Below are 1,351 nucleotides of genomic sequence, written 5' to 3'. Positions count from 1 at the left end.
AAAGTCAGCCTTGTGTCGATCATGACTCCTCGGTATTTTAGAGCTCGCTTAGAGACAACGGTGCTGTCGCCGACGCTAATGCTGGCAGTCTCGACTCGCTTGCGGCTACTTATAGGTATCGCCTCCGTCTTTTGGGCGTCTAACTGCAGACCGGCTGCAGAGAGCCATTGGCCAACCTTAATGATCGCCCGGTTGGTTACTTCTTCGGCTACCATGAGCTCCTTGGCTATCACCACCAATGCTACGTCGTCTGCGAAGCCAACTATATGGGTGCCAGGCTCGAAATCCAAGCGTTGGTTACCGTCGTACATGACGTTCCACAGCAGGGGACCCAAAACAGACCCTTGTCAATCGTACATCTCGCCTTCCTAAATCCAAACTGGTGCTCGAATAGACCGCCCCTTACCATGATTTCCGTTTCCAACCGCGAGCAGTTGGCTGCTTCCCCGGCTTCGGCAGCAACACCAGGTTTTGTAGCTTCCACCTTTAGGGAAGGACACCATCGTTCAAGCATTTTAAGTAAAGTTCTACGAACACGTGTGGGTATAGCAACACTGCGTGCTTGAATGCGTTATTGGGAATCGAATCCGGTCCTGGTGCCTTTTTGTGCTTCAGTCGTCTCACCGTCTCGAGGACCTCGGTTACCGTACACTAGGCCACGTGTAGGGCAGGAGACAGGGGGGGCACTCGCATTGCTTCGTGGACCTCGGGGAAAAGTCCGTCGACAATAAAGCGTACCGTTTGCGCATCCGTTGGAGATGGGTACCTGCTGGAGTTTAGACGCTTGGCCACTAACTGGTATTCCTTACCCCACGGGTCGTGCTCAGCAGAGTCGCACAAAGCAAAAAAAATATTCACGTTTGCTGAAACGGATCGCAGTCTTGAGGATATTCCGACGTCTCTTATACTTAAGACCCAGAGCGTCGAAGTTTGTCGAACGTCGTCCGCGCTGATAAAGTCGCCTTGCGCGAAAGCAGGATCGCCTGGCAACAGCGTCATTCTACCAAAAGACTGGGGTGTGGTGGCGAGTGTATGTGTCACTCTGAGACATACTGGCCTCACAAGCCTCTATTAACCGTGCCATTACGGAATTTGCGGAGTCTTCCGCGCTCATGTTGTCGCTGACGCTTAGACCATCCAGGTTGTGACCGTAGAGATGCGGGTTGTGGGTTTCCGGCTTAAAAACCCTCCGAAAGTGCTGCGTCTTTGTGAGCGGTTGCGTGCTGTCGCCAATACAATACAATAGATCCAGTGCCGGCTCTACTGAAGGTATTCTGGGAACCAACATTCAGCAGGGAGATGCTTAGATTGGCGAAAGCTTCCAACAGCAATCTACCACGAACGTCCGAGC

Source organism: Drosophila tropicalis, unplaced genomic scaffold (assembly GCF_018151085.1).
Source record: "Drosophila tropicalis isolate 14030-0801.00 unplaced genomic scaffold, ASM1815108v1 contig_905, whole genome shotgun sequence".
Classification (NCBI taxonomy): domain Eukaryota; kingdom Metazoa; phylum Arthropoda; class Insecta; order Diptera; family Drosophilidae; genus Drosophila; species Drosophila tropicalis.
This window is presented reverse-complemented; position numbering follows the sequence as displayed.